General features: G+C 41.0%; 2 protein-coding genes across 2 annotated transcripts in view; one reads left to right on the forward strand and one right to left on the reverse strand.

Moving 5' to 3' along the window:
- Positions 1–12,173, forward strand: part of LOC126176535 (peroxisomal leader peptide-processing protease-like) — a 1,185,809-nt gene that overhangs the window by 477,587 nt on the left and 696,049 nt on the right. The window lies entirely within an intron of this gene.
- LOC126175730 (ion transport peptide) overlaps positions 1–12,173 on the reverse strand; it is a 356,525-nt gene that overhangs the window by 308,729 nt on the left and 35,623 nt on the right. The window lies entirely within an intron of this gene.

A 12,173-nucleotide genomic window follows, 5' to 3' on the forward strand; every position in this document is an offset into this window, starting at 1 on the left:
TGGGCAGATGGCAGCTCATTTGCAAAATATTGCGAGACTGGAATGAATATGAGAGGTTTGTTTGTGCGATGTAGGTCTCTGGAAGAAAACAGAGGATATCCGACTCTGTCGATTACTGACAAGTGCATTGTGGCGTACGCTTCGCCTCGACCAGCAGATTCCAAAGGCATAGGTAGGTTCAGTCATGAAAGTGGATGCAAAGTCTCACAAAATGGAAACTGAACTTCTTGTCCATTAACATTATTCAGTAATCATATTAACTGAGTGGATCCTGCTGATGTGATTCTTGAGTGGAAGGAAATGCCATGTGAACAGCGAGAAAATACCTTGACATTTAGTCTTCATCGTAAAAACTCTCTATCTTTCCTGGCAGTACTATGAATTAGTCTCTTTCTCACACACAGCTGACATCACGTGAAGGAATGCGCCATTGTTCTGTGCCTGGAAAGCTCCTATTCGAGTTGCTGCCACTTTTTCTCTGTAATATAGTGAACTGAACTTGCACTGCCGCACGTCGCAGTATGTCTGCGCGTCAGAATGATCCAATAACCGTTCCGTAAGCGTCAGCCGAAGGGCGCAAAAACTGTCGAGTTCGCCAGATCCTGATAGGCTGCTAAGAAGGACTCAAGTATCAGCTTCATCAGTTGAGGCGGCGGCTTTCGCCGTCTGCGTTTGGACGTGTTGCTGGTTTCCTTGAACACAAACGGCTGCGTCATGCTGTCCTGTCGGTAGGGAAGTACCGGACATCATCATTAGTAAAGTTCCAGACGCCTGCTTGCGCACAAGTCAGTGGCGGCTATTGTCATTACAAAGCTGTGTCATCCAGCGGGCAACTTGCCTAGACACCGCAGTTAATGTTCCCTTTCACTACACTCATCAGATTGGTATTGGAACGAATAATCTATAAAGGCTAATTGTAAGTTCTGTTTCTATGGTCCAGTCACTGACAAATTGCTCGGTGATTTAGAGTATGTGTGCTCCATCTGAGGAGCTAACCAGTTCTCAGTTACCATTTTGTATATTATCACGTCCACCGGAAAAGAAACTGATATTTCGATTGCGTATGGATTTTATTGCTCGAGGTAAAAAGATTTACTCTTCAGGAGTTTCACACGTTATACTTTCGTAGGATGTTATTGCATAACATTTACGGAGTAGTCATATTGACGTTAGTGACCTTTGTGTAATTTGAGATTTAAATCATCTCGAGTTTCTATGATAGATGTATCTTTTGTTCTAAAATTGAGAAGGTATGGCGGTTTGCCCTCTTCACAACAGGTGGGTCTTTCTCTCTTCAGGATCTGAGTAACCAGACCGTCCTTCCTAATGTTCCCTCATCTGTTCCTCTTTCTTTACTGAGGAAGGAATTAATAGCCAGCCATTCTGTTTCCTTGTCATTTCATTTTTTTCTAGAAAGACTTTTCAGTGTTAATCGCTCTATTAAATTGGACAATCTAGTCTAGTTTATTAAACACAGCCTCATAGTAGGAATTACTCATTATTATCATAAAGACCAAAAATTAGCCGGAAGTCCTTGTACAATAGATTTTACATATACTTAGTACAGAAAAAGAAACTCAGTAATAAACAACTTGTATTTAAAGAAACTCAGTAACAGTTTGTATTTGAAAAAATGTCTATCAACCAAAAAGGCTATATTTATCTTGAGATGTGATATACTAGAATTAATAAGCCAGAAATAATTAGTACTGGGAATTTATTCTCATATTTCCTTTAAAAAATGAGTGGAGTAACTTTTAGGGGAAACACAATTACTGGGCTAATATTTTCATAATACAGAACCGTGTTATAACGATTATCTCTAGTATTGGCTCTAGAACATCCTGAATAGACCTCTTCAAAAAACTGGATATTTTATCAAGTTCTTCAGAATATAGTATATTCATTGAAGTTCATCTTCATCATCATATTGCTATTTTCTTATAGAAAAATGATAAGCACGAATATAACATTATAAGACCAAAAACAGCCTCTACGAAGCGTTCAAGGGGTTAACATTAGTGAGCGAAAGCAGTCAGATAAATGGTTGCATATGCGCTGAAAGGCTTGTCAAAGTATGTTAAATGACTTGCAGCTAATATGGTAAAGTTGAAGACTAAATTAAACCACCTTCCCGCTGGACAACTCCCTTTAGTCCTTCGAAGCGAATCTTCAGAGGTCTTAAAATCAATGTTTTAATTTATTTTGTAATTAACAGTAGCACTGAAATGTATTAATATTTCATTACGTGAACTCACTTTCAAGCCGTGCTGATGTTAATCAACCGTAGCTTAAAAAATATGAGGAGGTTTCTCATCGACCACTAGCAGTCACAAATTTTTTTTTGACTTGCTTAAATTACTTAATAAAGGAGCAATTTCGAGTTACTAACCTCATCTTCAAGCGACAATGGCAATGTAAGGAGCATTTTACAAAAGTTCACATAGATGTTAAAATTATTCTTTACAGCCTTGGCTTGCAGTGTGGCCATCCTGCGGAGAAAGAAGAGGATACCTTAATGTAAGGGAATGTTGACTTCATTTATTGATCTGCTGATCACGTAAATAAAATTTTCAAATAATCACTCGCTTAGTCCATATGATATGGCTGTCTTCCTGTGCTGTGTTGCAATTTTCGAAACAGTGCTTGACTATATCCACGGAGCGACAGCAACTGAGAAAACTGAACACGTCACAAGAAGGCAAACATTTCATGTGAACAAAGTGAGTGATAACTTAAAAGTTTTATTTATGGGGTCAGCAGGACCAACAAACGAAGTGAATATTTCCTCGATTTAGGTATCCTTCTCTTTTTCCGCGGGGTGGCCACAGTACATGCCAAGAAAATAAAGTACAGCTTTAACATCTATGTGTATTTTTGTAAAATTTCTATTCTATTGCCATTGTTGCTCTAAGATGAGACTTGTACCTCGAAACATGTTGCAATCTTAATTAATTTAAGTAAGTCAACAAAAAATTATGAATGTAGCGATCTCTTGAGAAACATTTTCATATGTTAAACCCTTTCTCTGCACTAACCCATTTCTCCATCCCAGAGATTCTTCTTCAAGGCATCCACTGATGTGTTGTATAGCACTGTAATATAATGTAATTACCAACTGGAGGAGAGAGTATAGGAACAACGGAGAGCACTTGTTTAATTTTTTCCATAATTGGGCAGAGTACAATTCTCAAGAAAAGACTGCATTGTTGTAAGTATCTGCCCATTATACAATGCGGCTCAATGCGGAATTCCTGTGTGTTTTTGTAGTGTTTAGCACATTTTAAAGACGGCACACCCTGTGTTAAATCAATCCACATCCAGTAAGATGTCTAAAATAAATGGATCTTCCTGGTCCAGTACCCATCATTATAAATAAAACATACACTTTGGTTATGATGCTACTAGCTGATTTTGAGATTTAACTTGTGCGTGAAAGTCACTGCTGTCGTGAGTTGCTTTTCAAAGGGATGAATGTAAACTGGTAGGAGGGTGCACTAAAAAAAAAATACCTATGTCATTTCTAAGTACAGTATTAGTTTTAAAATGTTCTGTTTTCATTTGAGCTGAATAAAGTTCGTTTATTGTACTTCGTTCGCACGTGTTATGTAAAATATCATTAGTGTAAGTATTGGTTGGCCGAAGATTATATTAACTTGGAGGTAAAAGTAAGTAAAGAAGTATAGAAAGTATTCTTCTAGATGACTTACCCGTTGCTTTTAAAACACGTGTAAATTGAAAACTGTTATTTGAAGAAGATCTATTAAAAAGAATGAATGGTTTCCGTTTATTTTTTAAGAAATGTGTTGTTATTCATTATGTTGAAATTAATGCTGTAAGTTTCAGAATGCTAAAAGTCATTTTTTCTGTTTTGTATTAAGGTCTTATTATACACATCGCTAATAAACATCGTTAGGAAATCCGCTGTATGATGCATATATAACAAAAAATAGAACATAAGGGAGTAACGCAGTGCAAATTTGCACGAAGTATAGTATACCACAATACCATGTTCCAGTAAATGAAAGAGGTGAAATGACAAAGTAGTTGAAATCAGTGTTCTTGATGACAGATTCAAATCGTTTCATTTAAAATCGCCCCTTAAATCGCGTGCGCAGAGACGTTAGGGTCTCAGCAACCTCAGCTATGGCGTGGAAAAATATGAAAAATAGTCATAGGTGATGTGATGCAATAGCAGGTCAGCAAGACGCGCAGCTCTGCAGAATTTCGTAGCTTGCTCGTCAGTGTGAGGGAAGCCAGCAGCGGGGGGTTTTCCGCTCAGAAGAGGAGCCAAAATTGCACGCTGTACAGTAAGATGGATGTGCCGGACGTACTTCAAGAGCACTTGATGAGCAACATATGGGGCGTGACAAGCAGGCGCCTTCCTGGAACTCTCTAGAAGTACTTCAGCACTGAGAGGGAGATGCGGTGTATTGCGTCCCTGTTCCTTCGTTTCTACGAATGTTAATTCCGTACTAGAGGAAAAAACTATGATTCCTTGGCTCTTGGAAAACCTTATTAATTAATTACAGAGACAATACTCAGTAGCAGTTTCCTTCGGTGAAATTTGTAACCGATATTTTGCAAGCGCTTGTGTACTGAGTGATTCGGTTTCGAAAGTTCGTAAGTTTCTATACTGCTTTCGTTTCACTGTCTACAGTAAATATACAGGGTGGTTATAATTAAACTTTAGCTACTTGAGATACTGTAGACGAAAAACTATTTGCCGTATGGGTACCGAACTTCATAGGACGATGTTCATACTATGTGCTGCGTTGTGTTATGACTTGCCGGTAAGCGCACATACTGGTGCGGCGAAGTCAGGCTGAAACACAAGCATCAGTGTGCGTTACAGTTGCAGACAGTCTAGGTCTGGACAAGGTGAGCATGGCTTACTCGTGAAGCTGTCTTATAGAAAGACGAGCAGCAGCGCTCCTGCTCTTCGCGAAAAGCGAAGCGTTAAAGCATCACGGAATCCTCTTTCCGCACCGGGGTTGATGAACATGATTCGGAATATCGAATTTAATTGAAAATTTAGATTTTATTCTAGGAGAGGTCGATGACCATTTGCGTCACAAATTGTTGAATAAGTTATTGTTGCCATAGCAGAGAATTCTGAACGCAATTGAGATCTTCTAGGTGTGCACGAGCTGTGTCACGAAAGCTGAACATTCCATGGTCCACGGTATTTCAGAGAGCGGAAGACAAATCTCTGGTGTGGTTTCAGGCTGTCATGGATGCAGAGTCGTCACATTGAGCAACGTTTATAACCTCTAACGTAAACTTGCTACGCACTTAACAAATGTTACTCTCTCATGTGGAAATTAAAATGTGATTGATTCAGTGATTTACCGTATTCCTTATATCTCTTCTGCATGTTTCCAAGAGATTTCGTTGTCCTACGAGGACCGGCCGGTGTGGCCGTGCTGTTCTAGGCGCTTTAGTCTGGAACCGCGAGACCGCTACGGTCGCAGGTTCGAATCCTGCCTCGGGTATGGATGTGTGTGATGTCTTTAGGTTAGTTAGGTTTAAGTAGTTCTGAGTTCTAGGGGACTGTGACCTCAGATGTTAAGTCCCATATGGCTCAGAGCCATTTGAACCATTTTTTTTGTCCTACGAGGTATGTGAGAGAAGTAATGAGACTGGTTTTATATCTACCAAAGTTTTTATTCTTTTAAACAACAATATTGTCCCCTTTCAGGTAGTTACTTTTCGGCAGCTGTACACCGCTGGAGTCGTCGTTCCCCGTCTTGGTAGCAGCACTTAAACGACGTCTTTTAAAAACAATTTTCAATTTCGGGAAAAGAAAAAAGTCACAAGTACTCAGATCAGGTAAAAAGAGGGACTGCAGGACAACAGGAATCCCTTTTGAGGTAAAAAATTACGTGATGGAATTGGCAGTTTGGCATGGGGCGTTGTCATGATGCAGCATTCACTTGTCTGCAATTCCCGGTCTCAATCGATTCACGTCCGCAGCTCGTGGTCTAGTGGCTTGAGTTGCTGCCTTTAGATTACGGGGTCCCAGGTTCGATTTCCGGCCGGGTTGGGGATTTTCTCTGCCCGGGGACTGGGTGTTTGTGTTGCCTTCATCATTTTATCATCATCATCATTTGTGGCATTGGCTAGAGTGGACTGTGAAAAAATTGGACTGCGTGACAATTGGGACTTTGTATGCTGATGACCGCGCAGTTGAGCGCCCCACAAACCAAACATTATCATCATCATCATCAATCGATTCACTATTTTCCTGAGCCTTTGAAGTACATCTTTGTAAAACACTTGGATGAGAATTTACCCTGGAGGAACAAATTCGGCCTGATCTCACAAGAGCACGCACATTTTCGACGATTTTTGAAGTTGAAAAACTCCTTGAGCAAGGTTCAGCTTCAACCTATTCTCGGCCTTTCAAAAATGATCTGTATCAGCGAAAAACTTGTGTTCTTGACAATTAATGTTTACCGTAGGCCTGTTTCATCTGTTCAAAAGTCACACTCGCGGATTCTCCCACTTTTAACACGAAAGTTGATAGCATAACGTTGCTATAAATTCCGCTGTTCCATTTTCATAACACAGCTTCATTGATGACGCTCTCAAAAATCATGTGATGGCTGTATGGAGCTGACACTCAGACTGAGCATCTGGAAGGGATGAACTCACCGGTCTACACAAGCAGGACAAAACTGCGTTGCCAGATCGCTCGCAGTGTTGTCAGTCTCATTATTCTTCTCATACACCTCATACGATCACTCGTTTTTCATGCATGCTCTCTCAAGTAGCGGAAAACTTAGCCATGTGCGGAAAACGTAGAAGATTTAAACTACGTAGTATAAGTTCACTTGGTGCAACTGGTCTTACTGAGACAGCCGAGTTGTTGGAATGATACTTTGCGCCTTTGTATGCCTTTGTGTTTTAAATTAAACACTTTCTTAAGAAGTCTCAAACTACCTCGAAAGGGATACTTCATATCAAACCATTTTACAAATTGGCTTGTACGTTATGTAATCATGACAACATTTATATCTCTTTAGTACATTGCGCTGCACGCAACTCTGAGCTAATCCTGTCAGCTTCCTTTGACTTAATGTTTCGTTAAACCTGTATGGTTATAACTATTGCTGGCTGTATGGTCGATGTAGTCTAAATCATTATCTTCGTGTTCTTCCAGCAAATCGTGTAGGCTGTTAATGAACAATTTGGCTCCATTTTTCTCTATTTTTATACACTTCTTGTCTTGGCATTGTTTCACAGTTTTCTGATGTCTAAAGCAAAAAGTAAATAATTTTTAAAAGTCTGTGACTGGGCAAGATGATACACAGTGTTTTTTGGGACAGTACTGATTATTATCGTATGGGGTAAATCATCACAAGAGCATAATACCAAAATCTGCAGGAGAGGTTACAGGAAGCTGCCATGACGAAGCGTCGCACGAAGCTGCCCGAGGGAATGGTTTGCTCGACGACAGCGTCCCACCCCATTTTGCGAGGGACACTGCCGTAGATGTTTCGTCTCCAGGCTATTAAATTTTGTCTCACTCCCAGTATTCTCCTGACATGATTGAAAGCTATTTCTTCACCTTTCCTCGGATGAAGAAACCATTACACGTCAGTTACAGAATCACGACGAGATGATTTTTGAGGTAGAACGTTGCCCTAACAGCCAAAACGCAAACGTTTACATCCTAGCGGCTGGTCCCTGCGGAGATTCGAGCCCTTCCTCGGGCATGGGTGTGTGTGTTTGTCCTTAGGATAATTTAGGTTAAGTAGTGTGTAAGCTTAGGGACTGATGACCATAAGATTTCACACACATTTGAACATTTTTGAACAGCCTAGATCTCCGCAAAGTTATCTTCTTTGGGAAAAATGTGTCGCATTGAAGGGTGAATATGTAGAGAAAGATTAACACCATCAAAAAGTTTCTTGGTCACAGCTAGATATTTTCGAAGTGATAAGTAAAACTTTATGACTACCTCTCGTAAATGTATTCAGTAACAGAAAGGGGTAATGGCACTGATCATAACTCCTTTTGAAAGGAAAGAATACTTTCTGATTTTAACTGATCTGTTAAAACAAAAGAAAAGACCGAAATCTATGCCTGGACCCCTTACCTGTTGCATGGAGTGTGAAACAAATTATGTCATCCGAGTAGTCCTTTCAGACCAGCTGAAAGCTTCACCTTGTCGTTGCTTGATCCACCTTTTCCTTCCAAACTCTGGAAAAGACTACAACGGGACTATGAGACCGGCACATCCTAGAGGTCGGCGAGGTAGCACGGAGTTTGGCTTGCCCACACTCCGGGATTTCAAAAAACGACATTCTGTCATCGTAGATTATCCGCAGTCAGGTTTTGTAAATCGAACTTATCAGCTGAGAAAATGACCAGTTTTGGTTCACGTGAATCATCCTCAGATCTGATGTATCGGTTACAGGAGTAACCCATCCAACTTCTCATCTGGTAGACTGAGTTGGTTATTCTTGTAACCGATACGATCAGGTCTGAGAATGGTTCATGTGAACCGAAACTAGTAATTTCATCAGCTGATACGTTGGAGGAGATACACTTGCACACGATACAGTCAGATCTGAGGATAGTCCATGAGCTTTCTATCACCGTTATAGTAGGGTCACACGTTTATCACAAGCAAGGTGCGGAAAGGCAACATCCCTGAAGGCACTGAATATGAGAAGCAGCCATCGCTCACGGCTACATTTTTGTCATGTTAGTGTAGCTGAGGAAAGCTTTTACGACTGAAAACAATAGGCGTATCCACTTGTAGGTCCTGAGACAGTAAAAGCACCTGCTAAGACAAATAGACATTCATGGGCGCTTGCTGAGTTTGATGAACCTCAAGTTGTCATTCGGCGATAATTCTACGTCTACATCTACACTATACTAAAGACTGTGAAGTGTATGGCAAGGGGACGTCCCATTGTACCAGTTATCAGCGCTTTTTCCCGTTCCATTCACATAAGGAGCACGGGAAGAACGATCGTTTAAAAGCCTCTGGACGTGCCGCAGTTAATCTAATCTGGTCGTTATGATCCCTTTGAAGGCGGTGTGTGGGTTTTGTAGTATGTTCCTAGAGTCATCATTTAAAGCCGGTTCTTGAAACTTTGTTAATAGACTTTCTCGGGATAATTTCCGTGTATCTTGAAGAGTCTGCCAGTTCAGTTCTTTCATCATTTCTGTGACACTTCCCCGCAGACTGAAAAAACGGGTGCCCATTCGTGTTGGCCTACTCTGCACACGTTCAATATCTGCCGCTATTCCTGTTTGATATGGGTCCCACACACGTGAGCAATATTCTAGGAGGGTCGCACAGGTGATTTTTAAGCAACCTCCGACTGCTTTTACCTGGTATTCTACCGATAAACCGAAGACTATAATCTGCTTTACCCATGCCTGAGCCTATGTGCTCGTTGTATTGAATACCTTAGTAAGTGTCAACACCCATGTATTTGTATAAATTTACCAATTTCAGCTGTGACTCACTGATATTATATTCATAGGATACAATGTTTTCCGTTTTATGAAGTGAACTGTTTTACATTTCCGAATATTAAAAGCAAGTTGCTAATCTTTGCACCACTTTGAAATCTTATCAGTGTGTAATGGTCATCCAGTGTACTAAACGAGCGCTGAGTTCATCTGTGATAGCTCGCGTGTTATTGGGGCTTATGGTGTTCTTGTGTTGCGTTGCTTGTTTGAAGAGTGAATACGCAAGACTCTGTGGTAAAACAACAGAGGAGGTGTATAAATAAAATAATGAAGCCACAAACGAACACTCCACATCCAAATACTTCCACAGACTTATATTAAAGTCTCCTCCGTCCTATCTCTATATGTGTGTGTCATTTTAACTGTCTCTCCAGTAAACACGTACACACACACACACACACACACACACACACACACACACACACAAATAAAAATCCAAAATCTCAATAACACTCCTCCTTTGAGAAAGAGGCGGTCAGTAAATAATGCAACACATTTTTTTCTGAAAGCAGGTTGATTTTATTCAGGATTCCACTACACCATATTATTCCCCATTCTTTTGGTTACAAAACCCCATTTTTCAAGGTACTCTTCGTTCAATGCGACGGAGTTACGCCACTTTACTGGGAGGGCCTGTGTGCCCGCATCGTACCACTGTACTGGTCGACGTCGGAGCCAATGTCTTGCTGCATCAGTATCCTCCGCATCATCCACGTACTGCTTCCCGCAGAGTGCATCCTTCAGTGCGCCAAACAGATGAAGTCGGAAGGTTGAGATCTGGGCTGTACGGTGGATGAGAAGAACCGTACAGTGGAGTTCCGTGAGCTCCTCTCGGTTGTGGAGACTTGTCTGAGGCCTTGCGTTGTCATGGAGAAGGAGAAGTTTGTTTACATTTTTGTGGCGACCCACACGCTGAAGTCGTGTCGCCAATTTCATGAGGGTAGCACGTAAACCTCAGAGTTGATAGTTCTGTGTCTACATGGATACTCTGCAAATCACATTTAAGTGCCTGGCAGAGGGTTCATCGAACCACCTTCACAATTCTCTATTATTCCAATCTCGTAAAGCGTGCGGAAATAATGAACACCTGTATCTTTCCGTACGAGCTCTGATTTCCCTTATTTTATCGTGGTGATCGTTTCTCCCTGTGTAAGTCGGTGTCAACAAAATATTTTCGCATTCGGAGGAGAAAGTTAGTGATCGGAATTTCGTGAGAAGATTCCGTCGCAACGAAAAACGCCATGTCCATCCCAAATCCTGAATCATTTCTGTGACACTCTCTCCCACATTTCGCGATAATACAAAACGTGCTGCCTTTCTTTGAACATTTTCGATGTACTCCGTCAGTAATATCTGGAAAGGATACCACACCACGCAGCAGTATTCTAAAAGAGGACGAACAAGCGTAGTGTAGGCAGTCTCCTTAGTAGGTCTGTTACATTTTCTAAGTGTCCTGCCAATAAAACGCACCCTTTGGTTAGCCTTCCCCACAACATTTTCTGTGTATTCTTTCCAATTTAAGTTGTTCGTAATTGTAATACCTAGGTATTTAGTTGAATTTTCGGCTTTTAGATTAGACTGATTTATCGTGTAACCGAAGTTTAACGAGTTCCTTTTAGCACTTATGTGGATGACCTCACACTTTTCGTTATTTAGGGTCAACAGCCACTTTCGCACCATTCAGATATCTTTTCTATTTCGTTTTGCAGTTTGTTTTGATCTTCTGATGACTTTATTAGTCGATAAAGGACAGCGTCGTCTGCAAACAACGGAAGACGGCTACTCAGATTGTCTCCCAAATCGTTTATATAGATAAGGAACAGCAAAGGGCCTATAAAACCTCCTTGGGGGATGCCAGAAATCACTTCTGTTTTACTCGATGACTTTCCTTCAGTTACTGCGAACTGTGATCTCTCTGACAGGAAATCACAAATCCAGTCACATAACTGAGACGATATTCCATAAGCATGCAATTTCACTACGAGCCGCTGGTGTGGTACAGTGTCAAAAGACTTCCGGAAATCCAGAAATACGGAATCTATCTGAAATCTCTTGTCAATAGCACTCAGCACTCCGTCAGAATAAAGAGCTAGTTGTGTTTCACAAGAACGATGTTTTTTAAACCCATATTGACTGTGTGTCAATAGGCCGTTTTCTTCGAGGTAATTCATTATGTTCGAAAACAACATATGTTATAAAATCCTGCTGCATATCGACGTTAACGACATGGGCCTGTAATTTAATGGATTATTCCTACTACCTTTCTTGAATACTCGTCTGACCTGTGCAACTTTCCAGTCTTTGGGTACGGATCTTTCGGCGAGCGAACGGTTGTATATGATTGTCAAGTATGGAGCTAATGCATCAGCATACTCCACCACCATGAGGGATGACATCGAACAGAATAACCAATTGAGAGTTCCAGAAGAACGTGTCCATGATTTTACCGGCTTTGACCTTTTTCTTTTGAGGAGAGGTGATACGGCGCCCCTCCATGGATTTCCAGTTGTTTCCGGTTCGAAGCCATGAACCCACTTTTCATCGCCTATGACGATGTTCGACAAAATACTCTCACTCTCAGTCTCGTAACGTGCAAGCAGTTCCTCACAGACGGTCCTTCAAATGGTTCAAATGGCTCTAAGCACTATGGGACTTAACATCTGAGGTCATCAGTCCCC

Source organism: Schistocerca cancellata, chromosome 3 (genome assembly GCF_023864275.1).
Source record: "Schistocerca cancellata isolate TAMUIC-IGC-003103 chromosome 3, iqSchCanc2.1, whole genome shotgun sequence".
In the NCBI taxonomy this organism is placed as follows: Eukaryota; Metazoa; Arthropoda; class Insecta; order Orthoptera; family Acrididae; genus Schistocerca; species Schistocerca cancellata.